Source organism: Cupressus sempervirens, chromosome 1, assembly GCF_028749045.1.
Source record: "Cupressus sempervirens isolate cs-2001-9-10 chromosome 1, ASM2874904v1, whole genome shotgun sequence".
Lineage (NCBI taxonomy): Eukaryota > Viridiplantae > Streptophyta > Pinopsida > Cupressales > Cupressaceae > Cupressus > Cupressus sempervirens.
The window spans coordinates 53,241,873-53,259,293 of record NC_143118.1 but is presented as its reverse complement, the minus strand read 5'-3'; the positions used below and the strand labels follow the sequence as shown (position 1 = coordinate 53,259,293).

At 35.1% G+C, this 17,421-nt stretch overlaps 1 pseudogene; it reads right to left on the bottom strand.

The window, feature by feature from the left end:
• Window positions 1–5,904: 5,904 nt before the first annotated feature.
• Window positions 5,905–17,421, bottom strand: part of LOC149576131 (putative protein phosphatase 2C 55 pseudogene) — a 31,889-nt pseudogene continuing 20,372 nt past the window's right edge.

Genomic DNA, 17,421 nt, shown 5'->3' with positions numbered 1-17,421 from the left:
TGTTACCATAGGTGTACTTACTAGTTTTGAATCCTCAAGTCCAAATGTCTTCAATATCTCCTTCACATATTTTGACTAGGTGATATATACACCATACTTCATTTGATAGACTTGTAATCCCACAAAGAATTTGATCTCACCAAACATTGACATTTCAAACTCTTGCTTCATCTAATTTGCAAAATCTTTATGCAAAGCATCTTGTCCTCCAAATATGATGTCATCAACAAATATTTTAGATAATAGTATACCTTTTTCTTTATTTGTCTTCATGTACAAATTATTGTTATCATTTATCCTTTCAAATCAAATCTTAACAAGATAAGTATGAAGTCTCTCATTCCATGCTCTTGGTGCTTATTTCAATCCATACAAGAATTTGTACAGTCTACATACCATGTTCTTATTTTTTATATCCACAAATCCATTTGGTTGTTCTATGTAGACCTCTTCATCTAATATTCCATTCAGAAATGTAGACTTAATATCCATCTGATAAAATTTGAAACATTTATATGCAGCATAAGCAAGCAGAATTCTTACTCCTTCCATTCTTGCAATAGGGGAAAACATTTCACCATAGTCTATTCCTTCTTCTTGTGCATACTCTTTGTAAACTAGTCTTGCTTTATTTCTTGTCACTTCACCATTCTCATCTAGCTTGTTTCTAAATACCCATTTTGTGCCAATCACATTCTTGTCTTTTGGTCTAGGAATTCTTTTCTATTTGTTGAATTTCCTCTTCCACGACCTTGTACCAATCATCATCTTCCAACGCATCTCTCACTATCTTAGGTTCCTTCATGCTTAACAAGCATGATTCACTTTACAACCTATTTCTTGTGATTGGACTTGCATCTTTGTCTCCAATGATTTGATCTACAAGATGGTGTCTTTTGACATACTTGGATAGTCTAGGCTCAATTCTTGTGATTGTATTTTGTCTCTCAGCTTTAGTATCACTATGTGCATCTTTATTAGACATTTCAACATCTCTTTCATGTGTTCCAATCTTAAAGTCAGATTCTGTATTTTCCTCATTCTGCAATTTGGCATCTGAATGCAACTTGACATTCACAGGATGTGACTCAATAGTTGTTGAATCTTGTTTTTGACTTCTTACATGATTTTTAGCATCTTTTTTAGTAGGAATTCCTTCATAATAGTATACAAATGTCTTGTAATCTTCTTTCTCTTTTTTTGTTTTAGCTTCATGTGCTTATGTAAACTCATCAAAATTCACATTTTTACTTTCCATAATTTTGTTAGTGTTAGTAATTAAACACTTATAAGCTTTACTTCTTGTAGAGTAACCAAGGAATATACCTTCTTCACTCTTTACATCAAACTTTTCAATCCTAACATCTTTAAGAATACAACATTTTCTTCAAAATACCTTAAAACATTTCACATTAGGTGGATGATCATACCATAGTTCAAAAGGTGTTGAGTGAGTACCTTTCTTTACTTGCACATAGTTCAAGGTGTACACAGCAGTGCTTATAGCTTCTCTTTGGTATTTTAGAGTAACATTTTTCTCCATCATGAGTGTTCTAGCACAATCCAATATAGATCTATTTCTTCTTTCAACAATTCCATTTTGTGGAGGGGTCCTAGGTTTTGATGTATGTCTCTTGATTCCTCTATCATTGTAGAACATCTCAAACTCATGTGAAGTGAATTCATGTCCTCTATTTGATCTCAAGCATTTTAGATTCTTACCTATTTCTTTCTCAACTCTTGCCAAGTACCATTTAAGCATTTGAAAAGCATCTAATTTTTGTTTCAAAAACATGACTGTCATCATTCTATAATAATCATCAACAAGTAGAATTATATACCTATCTCCTTTATTGCTTTGCACTTCAATCAGTCCACACAAGTCAGTATGAACAATTTCAAGTATCTCCATAGAGGTATAAACTTTACTTTTAAAGCTTGACTTTGTCATCTTGCCTAGCTGACATTTTTTGCACATTATATTTTTTGGTTTCTTCAACTTAAGCAAACCTCTAACTCTTTTCATGTTACTTATACTAATCAGATTATCAAAGTTAACATGATATAATCTCTTGTGCCAAAGCCATACATCATCAAATTTTTCAATAAGACGAGTAGCATCTTCTATATCCAAATAAAATAGATTACTCATAGCTTGATCACCTTTGCCAATCAAGTTTCCATTTATATCATATATCTTGGCTAACTTATTTTCAAACTCAACTTTGCATCCCAACTTATTCAATTATGACACACTTAACAAGTTATAATTCAATCCTTCAACATAATAAGCATTGTCACATGAAATATTGTCTATGAGCTTGATAGATCCTTTCCCTTTTATCAAACATGGTGCATCATTACCAAATCTTACACTATTTCCATCATAATAGGTTAAGGTAATGAACTTACTTTTGTCTCTGAGCATCCACTATCAATGATCCTTTTGTCATTCTTGTTCACACAAGTCATAAGTGTAGTAGCCTCATCCTCATTTGATTTATCCTTCATTGCAACACATACCACTTTATCATCATTTTCATCAGAGTTATTTTCATTAGAAACGTAGCATGACTTCTTGCATTTATCTATGTAGTCTCTTCCATCATCTTCGCTTCTATTTTTGTGCTTGTTCCCTTCTCTAAAGTTTTTCTTTTATGTGCATCTTGCTGCAATATGGCCAACTTCATTGCAATTAAAACAAATGATAGGCAACTTACCTTTTAATTTACCTTTTCCTCTGTGAAATCTTTTGGCTAGCAATGCTTCCAATTGTTCAATGTCTTCCTTATCTGTGTTGTCACTAGATGTATACTTTATATTTCTTTTCTTCTTTCTTGGCTTTACCTTCTCAGAATCCTTTAGTTACAATTTTGATTTGAAAGATAATTCAATACTCTCTGGTCTATAGTTGTCAAAATTAGATAACTCAAAAGCAGTGAGTCTTCCTACCAAACCTTCAAGGGTTAGATCATTTCCTAGCATACATCTTAAATCTTCAATTGCAAACACTCTAATGGCATACATAGGCAACAATATTCTCAAGACTTTACTTAACACAATATCATCATCTATCTTACTAGTGGCACCTTTTATTGCACAAGAAACTTGTTTTATTCTAGCAACATATTGAGCAATGTTTTCACCTTCTTTCATTCTCATATCATCAAACTTACCTCTAAGGCTCTCTAATTTGGCTCTTTGAACATTTTTGTCTCCTCCATAGATGGTGTCTAGGGCATCCCACATCTACTTTGCACTTTTAAAATCTTTAATATCATCAAACTTAGCATAGCTTAATGTAGAGGTAATTTTCAACATTTTCTGATTGTGTTATTTCTTTTTCTTCAAATCTTTAGTAGTTAGGGCTCATGTTGGATTAATATGTTTTGTTATAATGCAATTTTGTGCATAATCTCCAAGTCCTCAAAGGTGTAGCTTCATCAAAATTTACCATGTAGGAAATTTATCTCTATTTAGCTTGGGTAGCTCTCTTTTTGACATCTTGATCTTTATGCTTTTAGTACCTTAAAACTAATCCTCTTAAGCGACTACACTCTAATACCAATTGTTGGAATTGTTTTAGAATAACTGGGGGGGGGGGGGTGAATTAGTTATTCAAGATCCAAATGTCCAAATAAAACTTTTCACAATTCAGTGAACTCATAAAACTTTCTTAACCATGCATGTGTCCATTGTGTGTTAACCAAAATTGATATGTTACTGCAACATTAACATGCAGAAGTGTAAAGCATAAAACACAACATATCCATCAAAACACTTGACACAATGATTTAGGAAACCCAATTTGGGAAAAACCACTAGTAACATGCTACTCCTTTTTCACTCTTCTAAAGTGATGCCCTATTAAAGACCAACCCTATTAAAGGTTACAACACACACTATTAAATGTGACTTGGTTAAGGGATTTCAATCACGTTGTTAAAAGTGAGCCTTGTTAGAGGACTTTAGGCCATTCACTTGGAATGCCACCCTATTAAAGGATTTTCCAATGACTATTAAGTCAACCTTTCTCCAAAGGATTTACCCTAATCTAATACAATTGTTAGAAAGTAACAGTAGAGCTTTGATCTGATAAAACTTACAACATTGCTTGCAGATTATAAATTACTATTCATTCCTCAACTCTACTTGGCTTTTAATCTTTGTAGCTCCAACAACTTGTTCACCCTTTAAGCATTCATCCTCATTAAGTCATCTTGCTTAGTTTTCCATTGTAGACTTCTTCTCTTGGGTCACTTGATGAAGCAAACCCTCTTCATTCTCCTTATCAAATTTTTGCATTCAAAACTCTCTAACCTCTATCCAACATTGCTTCATTACTAGACATCCCTACATATAGGAAATTATAACTCTTTTTCCCACTAATTATCCATTTCAAAGATTAAGGTTTTTGATGGATTAGGTAGTATAAAATGTATCTACCCTGTATCTTGTCTTCTCTAGAAACTTCTCCTAGAATCCATTTGAATTCACCACTAAAATGGTTTACATAAGATTTTGTGCCTCCAACTCATCAATCTTATCTTCTTCCTAATTCACAAGTTCCAGGAAAATGAACTCGTCAGCTTTTAATTGGTGAATCTTTTTTCTTTTTCATAATGTAGCAACTCAGCATTATCAATATACTAACGCTCAAAATATACTGTGTTACATAGCATCTATTGTAAAATCACTCAGCATCAATTGGATTTTATTGGTGCTCAACATCAACTGAAAATCACTTAGCTTCAACTATCTTGCTTGGCACCTAGTAACTTGCTCGGCATCCACTAGAAATTGCTTTCACTTAGCTCTAACTAACTTTTTGCTTGGCTTGCACTAACTTTTCTCAGAACCTTCTATCAACTTGGTCAGGCTTAGAAAATGAACTTTGTTTAATGTTATTCTTCTAAACTTTTTAAGTGTAGCCAATCATTTTGTAACCTCAAGTAGATTATCAATACATTATGTTATCACTATCTTAACTAATTATTGTACTTCAATACATAATCATAACTCAACCATTCCTTTAGGTACTTTTGTTACATCTTGTTGATAAAATCCTCTTCATCAATCAACTAAGTGATAGTGCTTGAAACATTTAAGCAATTGTCTTACCAACATGTAGTAGGTTTGACATTAGTGACAAAACAATGATTGAAAACACTTAGTCTTCTTTCAATAATTTTCTTGCTGAAATAACCTTTTCAATCATACATCAACAGTAGACTCACGAGTGTCCATGTCTATGTGACCTATATATTGTTTCAGCCATGGAAGGCATTTAGCATATCTTGATGCAATTATCTTCACCTCAATAAAAAATAACAACTCAAATGTGTTAGCAACTTCATTTAATTTTACATTTTATAAATTTAGAGATCAAAATAATAAAACAATAGTGCTCACTATATTTGGAGAATGGTTTTGGAGGGTTAAGTTGGAAGTTTTGAGGAAATATGGGCAACATATTACTTAAACATGTTGAGTGTTGTGGAAAAGAGAGCTGGGGATTGTACAATGTAGAATTTTGAAAAACTATTTCACCACTTAGAATGGAAAATATATCAAGGCTAGGTGTTTTGGAGCCAAAGGAAATGGTGCTTCTCCCTACGGAGCATCTAGGGACAAATTGAGAAGTTTTGGAGGAGTATAAGAAGTGGAAGTGGAAAAGTCATAATTATGTTGCTTGCTCATGATAATGTTTCATTAAGGATTAGGAAAAGCTAGAGAACAAAATTCCTAGGGTAATGGAAGTTGATTAGATGCTTATTTTCCAATTAAGTAGAGCAAGTTAATATATTTTTACATCATCTCTTATAGGTAAAGAAATAAGAAAGTAATAAGCATCACCTTATTAGTGTCATTGTGAATATTCACTTTTAAAGAAAACACAACTCTTCAATGTGGAGTTGTGACATATGAAACAACAACAGTTATGTCATCCAACTTCCCTCCTTTATACCAATAGCCCACTCTTTGAATAGCATAAGAAAAAAGAGTATCTTTATCTTTTTCTAGTGCACGTTGCCTTGCAGATACAAATTTTTTTTTGATAGTTGTCTGAGGTCCAAAGTTATCTCCTACTACTTCAACGACCAGTGCATTCAATTCACCATCATACAAGTTGTCAAATAGTCCATTCATACCAGCAATTATAACATCTCCATGTGCCACATTAATGGTGAAGGTCTACAATCATGCTTCCCAAATAGGTTAAAATTACTCTAATTAAATATCAAGTGTACAAGTAAAGTTGTAAGTCTAATGTAGTGAATCAAAAGGAAAATAATATATGCTTCCATTACTTGAGTAGAACTTGGAAGATCAGCACCATCACAAGCTGAAAACAACAATTAAAGCCATGCTACTAAATAGGGGACTTGAATAGTTATGCCTACCTCTTATTATAATGAATCTACTATCACCTAGATTCACTACACACAGCCCCCAAAAATAAAAAATAATGAAAAAATAGATATTTAGGTATAAAATCAAACTTACTTAGAACCATGAAGAAGTAAATGAGTCTATATCAATAAATATAGTTGTGAGCAACTTTTTCTTTAGAAGAATCTCAGAGATTCCAGTCTACAAACATTTTTATGAATAAAAGATGCTAAACATTTATGAAAAAAACTAAAAAAGATATGTAGGATAATATAAGAAATCAAAACAAACAATGTAGGATACTTGAGAATTTTCTATTACCTTATCTAAAAGTACTAAAATACAAGTGGGTGAATGCACAAAGTTGGGTCGCAATTCCGCGAAAGTCAAATCCTCAGAATGAAACCTCTTAGAAATGGGTACCCAATTTTTAAAAATGGGCACCCATTTTCGGCTCAAGTACCTAGTCCTAAATTTAAAAAACGGGCACCCATTTTAAAAAAAAATTGGCCACCCATTTTTTATTTTCAAAAAATGGGTACCCATTTTTGAAAAAATAAAAAAAATGATTTTTTTAGAAATGGGTACCCATTTTTTAAAAGTAAAAAATAGGTACCCATTTTTAAAAAATCAAGTACCCATTTCTTAAAAGTAAAAAATGGGTACCCATTTCTAAAAAATTCAATTTTTTTAGTTTTGTGGGGAATTTTAATGCCACTTTTAGTTTTTCAAAATGGGTACCCATTTTTTGAATTTCAAATAATGGGTGCCCGTTTCTTACAACATAAGGTAGGATTTTTTTTTCTACCTCATATTTTGGTTTGGGATAGGCTTGGTGAGACCAAGCCTATGCCTTGGCCTCTCAAGATTTGGCTAAGGCCTTGAATCGACAAATTCATGCCTCGCCATAATTTTTAGAGGGTCTTCTCCATCAATTTTTTCTATGAAACAAAAACCTATTAAAGCTCTCACTATCCTGATTATAGAAATATAATTTTTATAGTGTTATGATTTTATTTACTATTTTTGTATTATTTTTTAATCAAAGGTGCTACCTAAATGTAAAATAGCGACATTCACTAAAACTTCAATAACTTTTTTATTTTATAATTTTTCTTAAATTTTTTTATATGTCATCAATTTACATTCAATTTCTTTTGAAGTTAAAAAATAAATGAAAAAAGTGAAATTTTGATCAAATTATGGTGTCTATACATGAGAGGTTTTAAATTTTACATTTATAGCAAATTAAAAATTATTAATAAAAAAAATTCAATAAAAAATTAAGGAAAAATATTACCATCAATCTTTGGTGTGTTAGGTAACTTCACTTAAAAGGATTTACAAAATTTTATTTATTTGTGTCAAATTATGGTGTCCATACACGAGTGTGGTATGGTCCTCAAATAAGCATTTTAAAAAAGTGGTTTTTAAAAATTCATACCAAAAAAAAAAAATCTATCATATGGGTACACAAATAAATTACATATTCAAAAAGTAGATTCTAAACACTATAATTTTTATTTATGAAATTTTTTTATATTCAATCTCTAAATGTGTCAAATTTTGACAATAATTGACAAGAAATTTCAAAAATAGAAAAAACACTTCCACTTTTTGCCCAAAAGTGAGACCCAACTTCTTGCACTTACCCAAGTAGTAGATGATCCTTATGACTTTTTACTCAAATAGGCCTTCTCTAACACCTTAATAAGATCAATTGAATTTTGAGGCTACCATTTAATGGAAACAATAGCATTTACCATGAGTTCTCTAGCATAATCTCCTGCATTAATGCCCACTTTTGCCCACCCTCCTAGTCCATCAACAACCCTAGCAGCTTGTTCCTCTATAAGGATAAAGTGAGCATCTTCTCCACCTCTATCCTGTTTTTCTAGATGTGGAAGGTAGTGTGATCTAGAAACCAATTTCAAAACTTTATTGTCCACAAATGTCCTGAATATTAAGCATAAGAGACCATGAATAGGACTACAACAAAGTAATACACGTTTACAATAGTTTCGTGAAACTCTATCAAGAAACATGTCATTTGATACTCAGATCCAACACAAAAAATGGTATATAAATGAAGGTGAAAAAATACAAAACACAAGGACCACTCTACTAAGAAATATTTCCCTTATTTCAACAGCTCGCAGATAAGATCAATATATGGAAAGCTTTTATCTAGGGCATATATATTGCATGTAATGTATCAACAAGTAGGGAATTTCTGAAAGCATCCTAAACATATATGAAACCATCTAGTAGAAGTTGATCACAAAGAATCTCTGTGTGTAGCAAACAAAATAATCTTAAGTTTAATATGTGAATAATAATTTTGTAAACATAATATGCATGCCTCATCTACTCTCAAAATATGTCACAATTCATATCGATTATAAAATAACAAAGCTTACATAAAATGTACATAGGGATTAAGAAAAGTAGGGAATTAACGTATAAAGTTCAATTCAGTATTGAGTCACTGACAGCTTCAACAATTCACATAAGTTTCTATAGCTTGTTATACACCACACATTTTTTTATTAGGCATCATTTTGAAGCATATATGATAAATATTCTATCTAAAACCCATTAGTTCACTGCAAATATTTCCCTTGTAAGACACTCTCTTCCCAATGTGTAATTCTTGCTAATTACATGGAATCAAACACCATTAATAATCCATTAACACATACAACATATGCTCTCTATCACCAGAAGAAATGGCACAAAAATTGCATTGCTCTGAGGACATGTCTCCTCAAAAATATTGCATTCCATATAAGGGAAATTTTAAAAAATTGGAGAGTTGGGGAAAACATTCCCCCCACTCCACCACCAACTCTGCCACCTCCACTGAAAATGTTGCCAAGTCACTTGCTATATGGCACATGCCATTAAATGCTGATTGAAACTTTTAGCTTTATGAAAAATAGTTTGCCTCTCATGGAGCACTTTGCCTTCAAAAGTTCAATTCACCTCTATTTGTATATCAACGCCGCCCTCCACCACCACTTCACTACCATCCCTTTTTTGTTCCCTAGTAATTACCAAATTTGGGCCCTTGGTCCCCCCATCCCTGTAACCTATCCCATATCCTCCATATGAAACTCCATGTAACTAAGAAAAAAGGTTGAAAAACATATACTCCAGTAGAAAACAAGTTAAATTAATGCTTTACACTTTTGATTATTCTACCAAGAGTAGATCAATAAGGCTCTATGAAGCCAACCCCAAAATTTTGACAATTAAACCCACCCTCAGGTTATAGACTAACCAGAATCCATGTGAAAGACACAAATTCTTCATCTACAAATTTGAACATACAAAATTGGTTCAACTATACTCTCTATCAATTAATTTTAGTTATCAAATGAATACATCAAAGAATACAAGTAGACCATTCCACAACCTTGAATCCAGTCTATACTACAACAGTAAAATACATAGAGTTACAACCTTGAATAATAAGTTATTAGAAACCCATATATAGTGTGGAATGACCATCAAGATAGGCTGCTCCAGTTCTCTATTTTGCAACAATACTATAAATTAAGATAATGTGTCAATCTATTATCGAACCCCAACAAAAAATGTCCATCAAATTTCAAAGCATAACTCAATTTCTAAAAAAACATTGACTTTAGTGATGCTCATATGTATGTATGTATGTATGCACATATACACACATGTGTGTGTGTATAGAGAGAGAGAGAGAGAGAGAGAGAGAGAGAGAGAGAGAGAGAGAGAGAGAGAGAGAGAGAGAGAGAGAGAGAGGACTCTTTTTCCGCAAGTAAGACATGTAGCCAAAAATTCAATGTGAAAGCCATAGCCAGATTTAAAAAAAGATCAACAAAATCTTCAAGTGCCATGTAAATTAAATAATAATAGCCAATATATACTTCTTCCCTAAATTTGATAGTTCATCAATGCTTGAGATTGTGTCAAGAGATCAACCAAAGGTTGGTTGACTACATTAGACAATAATATTGGTAAAAATAGATGTGTTTATTGTGTGCTCATAAAGGCATGAGCATCCAAAAAATGATCTTCAAAATTCACATGGATGAGGAAAAAAAAGGTTCTTCCAATCTTAATTCATTTTTTTCATATTAGAGATATTTTCCAATCTTTTGGTGCATGGTTTACAACTTTCCATCATAATCTATTGGCTATCTTAAAGAAAGAAGTCAAAATTTCTAGCCATCAGTTTCTCTATATAACATTACATCTTTCTAGATTAGGAAGGTCAAATAGCTAGATCTTTTTTCAGACTTTATGGATTGAGAGATAAAACTAACCGTGTCTAAAATTGTAAATCCTTTTGTCCACTTGATGAGTGTGCCTAAGGAAATAGATAACTGCTTTGTTCGAAAGAAAAAAAGAAAAAAGAAAAAAAAAAGGTAAACCCAAGCTCCCTTTACCTTCCATGAAGAGGCTATAAACTATCATCTTCACTCAGCACAAATGGCTCCAGTTTCTCTGAAATGAAATCAAAAAGTTCTTGCACACATTTAACAAATCAATAGAATTAAATGACTGGCAAGATATTTCAGAATATAGAACTGGGAAATCTGCTAAAGTGTGAAGATATGGTGTACAGGAGAGTTGGGAATCAAGTCATTTTCTAGGGCATATTTCCAATTTTCCACTTAGCATATGTCAGATCTACAAAGAAAAAATGGGAAATAGAAATGAGAAAAGCCCCAATTTTACCTACCAATTTCAACATTACCAAACATGGAATGAAGCCCCTAATACATAGGTGAATTTTTCAATGGATATGAAACCTTCATGTGATTATAATGATAAGAGTGAGGGGTAGAAGGATCTAGGTCAAGAAGATAAGAAATGTAAGGGTGGAAAAAGGAAATGCTTGCTTTCAATGTTTAATGTTGATAGGTATTTCACCATTGAAGGAAATACCAAGACCTTGATATTTGCATACCATACCCAACACGTGAATGAAGCCCCTTGTGCTCATACAAAGCTTTAGTAATATAATGCAACATAGCATTACAAAACTTCTTCTTTTTTTGTTATTATAACATAATGTGATTTCGAAGTTGGTTGAAATGAATACATAAGTTGGTTGAAATTTTGACCAAAGAGGCCATAGAATTTTCATTTTCAACAACATGGGAATTAAAACAAAAAAATAAAAAATAAAAGAAGGAATCATAGCTTTGGTCAAAAAACAAGTGCAAATGTACTAGTGAGTATTTTGAATGCATTTGAGGAATCATGATTTCCAATTGACTCAGTTGATTTCTTGGGATATGGAAATTGTGTTGAAGATAAGATTGATGAGTTGGATCATTTAGTTCAAGGAGAGGATTAGGTATAATATCTAATGATTAAATTCGAAGAGAAGTTTCTAGAAAAGAAGAAGATGGATAGATGCAATGAACCTGATGAATCAAATCTTAAACCCTGAGATCTACAGTGATTATGAAAAATAGAAAAGTCATAATTACCTATTTAAGGAGGCATAGACTCAATGAATAAAGTGTGTGAGATAAAATCAAGAGAAAAGAAGTGCTTACACAAATGCTGCTAAAGTTGATAAGTGAATCTGAGCAGAAGGCTTAAGTTTTTTGGAAGGAGTAGATTGATTGCTTGAAGTGTTGCCAAATGAATTAAGAGTTGGAGTTGACAAGAGGGACTTATTTGCAAATCAGCACATAAACTAAATAGTGATTTGAACCTACAAAAGTGATTTTAAAATCATATAGATCAAAACCCTATTATTTTCTTTCTAATCATTGTAAACAGTTTGTATTGAAATCCTTTTAATTAAAGGTTGACCTAATAGTCATTGATGGACTTAATAGTCTATGTAAATCCTTTATCAAGGTGACATTCTAAATGGAATGATCAAATTCCTCTAAAAAGGCCACTCCTAATAGGATGATTGAATCCTCTAACTGGGTCACATTTAACAGTGTGAATTATAACCTTTAATAGAGTTGGCTCCTAATATAGCTCACTTTGAAAGAGTGAAAAAATGGTGACATGTTGCTAGTAGTTTTTCCCAAACTAGGTTTCTATGTAAAATCCTAGTGTCACACTTGTGTTGAATCTTTAATGATGTACTACATTTACATTTTTTACATTTGGCAAAGTCTGTTATAACAGGACAGTGAACTACTAGTAATTTTGTCTATCAGTATTCAGTAGAGGCTAAGCTACAACAAGATAAGTAGAACAATGAATGTTTAATGATTTGATTTTTCAAATGGTACTTATGGACCTTGAGTAACTAATTCACCCCCCCCCCCCCCCATTATTGTAAACATTCTAACAAGTAGTTTCTTGGATTTAAAAATGTATCTTCCTTATACATGACTTGTTTAGTTGGCATGCATCAACATAAGAATCTAGGACAAGTTTCCCCTCTTGGGTACATGCATCATCTAATAAGTCCACCTAATGAGGAGTATTGATCAAAGATTTTTTTTCATGCAAATGAAATGCATTTGAAAGAGGGTCACAATTAAAACCTTCATCTTCACATTTTTTGATTATTTGATCACAAAACATTTCTTTAAAGTCTTATGCGTCTATAGTGTGAGGTGATATCTTAATGTTACCTTCTGATTTCTATGAATGAATGAAATAATCAAGTATGATTTCTGCTATTTGATCCCAAAAAATTATAAATAAAGCATCCTCTAGATGTATGATCTTCTTCCAAAAATATAAGGCCTAAGAATAAGAAAAATAGAATATTTTGGATTATGATGACAGCCATTATCTATAACTATTGGAACAATGATCAAGAGTGAATTTTTCATGGAGCTAGATGTTCTTTTCAATCTCTTTATGTGTTCAACACTGGTGGTTTCCTTGTCTAATTCTCCAAGCTTATTTTGAAAGTTCTCACTTATATATAAAGGGTTTTCTATTGAAACCCCTTGACCAAAAAAATTGGCCTCCCAAATTTTGGAGGAATTTTTTCCTCCAAATGAGTGTAACCCACTATTGTTGTTTCACCCACATGGAAATTGTGTACCTTCTATCATATCATTTTTACACAAAGTTTTAGTCTCATCCATAAGATTACTATCATCATTATTCACAAAATGACTTTCATGTCCATAACCTATAAGTTGTAGCATTTCTAATAGAACATTTTCTACTAACTCAAAATGCAAGACCACCTTACTAATGTTTTCCTCACCATGCATAAATTCATTTTTTAGATATGGGGAAATCATTTTCTCGTGGCTTATCAGACCAGATAATTTCATTACTAAGTGATAACATGGAAGAAGAAATAGATGAGTTAATACATTGACTCTTACTAATGGGTAAGTGCACCAAGTTGTGGTGCCAAAAGGGCGTATAAGTGGACACCTTTTTTTTTGAAATAAGCAATTTTTGAACTTCAACAAGAATTTGAAGATAGTTACGCATAAAATTTTTAAGATATGACAAAAACAAAAGTAGTAGTCCTTTGAATCTAGTTTCAAAACTACTAATTTTTTTTCTCAAAATGGTTTAGTTTTAGGTGCTCAAAAAAGGGGGCCATAGAAAGTGGTACTGTTTATTCCAAAAAAACATAACACAATATAAAATGTGGCCCCCCTAAAATTTTAACTTTTTTTTTTGAAATTCTTTAATCGCTTTGGTCAAAAGTTACTTAATAGTATGTAGTTTATCCTAGATTTTTTGGGTAATTTTATAATGTGTATTTATTTTATGAATTTTTTAACTAGACATATCCCAAAAATGTGAAATATATGTGTGCTCCCCCTAAAAATGATTGAAAACTAATCTAAAATCAAAACTTCTTTTTTACAAAGTGTGTAGGAATGGAGTCTAGTTTCTTAAAAACTAAGTTGTTGCAAAATTTGATGAACGAGCTAAAATATATAACCAATTAGTACATGGTGGTTTTTGACAAAAAAATAGACATACATTCAAAAGAAATTATAGATAAAAGGCTTGAAATAGTTCAAATTAAAAATAAATTATATGGTTATATAGATAACATAGAGACCTACAATGTCATTTAACTGATCTTATCGATGCCCAACCACTAGGAATCTTGAAGGAGAGCACACAAGAAATATTAGGTCAATTTTTTTTTTTTTTTTTTTGTAGTGTTTACAGAAAAACATGTCTCAGACCTATTTATAGACTCCGAACCTTTGGGTTGGATCTCCAAGACAAAACTAGGCCTTAGGCTTGGTTTCATGCAAAGCTTTGAATAGCGCATGTGTGCTATAGCACACATACACTATTTAAAGCTTTTTGAATTTAGGTCTCAATAGCACATGCGCACTATACTGTGTATGCATTATTGAGACCTAAATAGTGCATACAGAAGGAAGAAGAGACATAAAGTAAGAACAAGAGGGAGGGGGATGGCTATGTGTGTGTGTGTGTGTGTGTGTGTGTTAGAGAGAGAGAGAGAAGAGAGAGAGAGAGAGAGAAAGAGAAGAGAGTAGTGGATGGGAGAGAGAGGGAGGAAGTGTGAGAGAGAGTAGGGGGTGGCAAAGAGAGAGTTTAGGATGGGGGAGAGAGATTGAGAGTAGGGGATGGGAGAGGAGAGGAAGTGTGAGAGAGTGATAGGGGTGGCAAAGAGAGTATGGGATGGTAGAGTGAGTATCTAGTGGGAGAGGGAGCAAGAGAGGGAGAGAGAGAGAGAGAGAGGAGGATGGGAGTGTGTGAGAGAGAGTAGGGGTGGTAGAGAGAGAAAGTAGGGGATGGGAGAGGGGGAGAGAGAGAGTAGGGGATGGAGGAGAGAGAGTAGAGAGGGAGAGAGTGAGAGAGAGATATAGGTGATGGAAGTGGGAGTGGGAGAGGGAGAGAGGGGGGATAGGGAGTGTGTGTGTGTGAGGATCAAGAGAGTAGGGGATGAGAGAGGAGAGAGAGAGGGGGATGGATGAGAGAAAGTAGAGAGGGGGAGAGTTAGAGAGAGAGACACAATATTAGGGGGATGGAGGAGAGAGAGTAGAGAAAGAGAGAGTGAGAGAGAGATAGTAGGTGATGAAAGAGGGAGTGGGAGAGGGAGAGAGGGGGGGTATGGGAGTGTGTGTGAGAGATCTAGAGAGTAGGGGGATGAGGAGAGGAGAGAGAGGGGGGATAGGAGTGTGCGGTGTGTGTGAAAGAGAGAGAGTAGGAAATGGGAGAGGGGGAGAGAGAGAGTAGGGGATGGGAGAGAGAGAGTAGGCAGTGGGAGAGGGAGTGGGAGAGGAAGAGACAAGGGAATGGGAATGTGTGTAAGAGAGAGAGAGGGGATGGGAGAGAGAGGAAGTGTGAGAGAGAGTAGCAGTGGCAAAGAGAGAGAGTATAGGATGGAGAGAGAGAGATTGAAAGTAGGGATGGGGAGAGAGAGAGAGTATAGGATGGGAGAGAGATATTGAGAGTAGGGGATGGGGGAGAGAGGGAGTACATGGTGGGAGATGTAGTGGAGAGGGAGAGCAAGAGAGAGGAGGATGGGAGTGCATGTGTGTGAAAGAGAGAGTAGAGAATGGGAGAGGGGGGAGAGGAGAGAGAGAGAGAGAGAGAGAGAGAGAGAGAGAGAGAAGAGAGAGAGAGAGAGAGAGAGAGAGAGAGAGAGAGAGAGAGTAGCTAGAGAGAGAGTAGGGGATGGGAGAGTGTGAAAATGTGAGACAGAGTAGGAGGTGGTAGAGAGAGAGTAGAGAGGGAGAAAGTGAGAGTGAGAGAGAGAGAGAGAGAGAGAGTGAGAATGAGAGTGAGAGAGAAGGCAGTGGGAGAGGGAGTAGGAGAGGGAGAGCAAGTGAGAGATAGAGTAGGGGGATGGGAGAGGAGAGGGGGGGATGGGTGTGTGTGTGAAAGAGAGAGAGTAAGGAATTGGAGAGGGGAGAGAGAGATAGAGAGAGAGTAGGGGATGGGAGAGAAAGAGAGTACGCAATGGGAGAGGGAGTGGGAGACGAAGAGAGAGGGGGGATGGGAGTGTGTGTAAGAAAGAGAGTAGGGGATGGGAGAGAGTGTGAGAGGGAGTAGGGGAGGTAGAGAGAGAGTGAGAGTAGGGGGTGGGAGAGAGAGTAGAGAGGGAGAGAGAGAAAGATAGTAAGTGGTGGGAGGGGAGAGAGAGGGGGAATGGGAGTGTGTGTCTAAGAGATCTAGAGAGTAGGGGATGGGAGAGGAGAGAGAGGGGGGGATGGGAGCATGTATTTGTGAAAGAGGGAGTTTAGGGGATGGGAGAGGACAGAGAGAGAGAGTAGGGGATGGGGGAGAGAGAGTAGGTAGGTGGGAGTGGGAGAGGGAGAGAGAGGGGGAATGGGAATGTGTGTAAGAGAGATAGAGTAGGGGATGGGAGAGAGTGTGAGAGATAGTAGGGGATAGGAGAGAGAGTGAGATTAGGAGATGGGAGAGAGAAAGTAGAGAGGGAGAGAGTACTTGAGAGAGAGAGAGAGATAGTAGGCGAAACAAGAGGGAGTGGGAGGGGAGAGAGGGGAGGATGGGAGTGTGTGTGATATATCTAGCGAGTAGGGGATGGGAGAGGAGAGAGAGAGGGGGGATGGGAGTGTGTGTGTGTCTATGAAAGAGAGAGAGTAGGGGATGAGGGAGAGAAAGTAGGTGGTGGGAGAGGGAGTGGGAGAGGGATGGAGAAAGAGGGAATGTGTGTAAGAGAGAGAGTAGGTATGGGAGAGAGTGTGAGAGTGTGAGAGAGAGTAGGTGGTGGCAGAGAGAGCTCATATGGGATGGTAGAGAAAGAGTGAGAGTAGAGGATGGGAGATAGTGTGAGAGAGAGTAGGGGATGGGAGAGAGAGTGATATTAAAGGATGGGAGAGAGAGAGTAGAGAGGGGGAGAGAGGGAGAGAGAGAGAGAGAGAACTTGAGAGAGAGAGATAGTAGGCAGTGGAGAGGGAGTGGGAGAGGGATAGAGGTAGGGGGATGGGAGTGTGTGTGATAGATCTAGAGAGTAGGGTATGGGAGAGAAGAGAGATATGAGGGATAAGAGTGTCTGTGTCTATGAAAGAGAGAGAGTAGGGGATGGGAGAGGGGGAGAGAGAGAGAGAGTAGTGGATGGGGGATAGAGAATAG